We start from the raw sequence: 1033 nt of genomic DNA on the forward strand, positions 1-1033 counted from the left end.
ATACTTAATACTGTCTTCCTAACCAAACAAATTGAAGATAATTTAAAAATAGAGACTTGGTCAAACACATGATTATGATTATGATTTTTTTTTAAGAGTGCTAGGGCTTTATTACAAATAGAGTTGACTGCTAGAGAGGCCCTTCTCCAATCTTTCTTCTGTACTGTCTTCCCTCCCAAAGACATCCCTCTAGGGGAGGTCAGTAGGCCATTAGGTAGGAGGAAATCTGGAGAGTGAAAAGGGGCACTGCTTTTGTCAAAGTCATCTGAAACAACCACTGAGTCTGAAGGCTGGCTCCAGTTGAGAATCTTCTACTGGAAGAGGTTTAGCTTTCATCTTCAAGGTCCTTCATTTCTACATCCTGGGGAGCTTTTGTCTTCTTTTGCCTTTTGAGCTGTGGTTCACTAGTCCTGGCTGGCTTTGAAGGGGCTTCCACTTCCATGGCTGCCTTCTCTTTCTGGGGAAGCCGGATCTGCTGGAGGAGTTTTCTGGCTTCTTCCCTGACAGAATAATGTTGGCACGTGCACTGGACGCCCGCTTCTTGAGATGGTGCCGCGTGATCAGCCCTTGGTCTATCACAGCCCCAACCACCCCGTGCCTCAGACGCCGCTCCCGATTCAGCACCCGCCGGCCTTTGAACAACTTCTTCTTCAGCTCGGTTCGGGGCCGGTTGATCTTTCCCCCGGGAGCTCCCATAGTTGCGATGCCACCCCTGGTCAAACACATTCTAATATGTCAATACAATTACAATACAATTACTATTCAGCCTTCAAATACAATGTGTATGTTTCTGTGTGTGTGTCATATCACAATCATCCGGAAAACTATATAAAACCGCAGATTACTGAAATTGAAGGTAGAAGATGGTGATGAATTAATCAAAGATCCGTCATGAATTAATAATTGTACTTAGGTAATGAGCACACGTGAGTTCATTATATTATTCCTTTTACTTTGTACATGTTTGGAATTTTCTATAATAAAAAAGTTTAAAAACAGGGTTTTTAATATCCTACTTCAGGCTGGATGTGGT

The 1033-nt window shown here is 43.2% G+C and overlaps 1 pseudogene; it reads right to left on the minus strand.

Moving 5' to 3' along the window:
• Positions 1-295: 295 nt before the first annotated feature.
• Positions 296-696, minus strand: LOC115893882 (annotated as a pseudogene).
• Between the last annotated feature and the right edge of the window lie 337 nt (positions 697-1033).

This window comes from Rhinopithecus roxellana, chromosome 2 (assembly GCF_007565055.1).
Source record: "Rhinopithecus roxellana isolate Shanxi Qingling chromosome 2, ASM756505v1, whole genome shotgun sequence".
NCBI classification, from domain to species: domain Eukaryota; kingdom Metazoa; phylum Chordata; class Mammalia; order Primates; family Cercopithecidae; genus Rhinopithecus; species Rhinopithecus roxellana.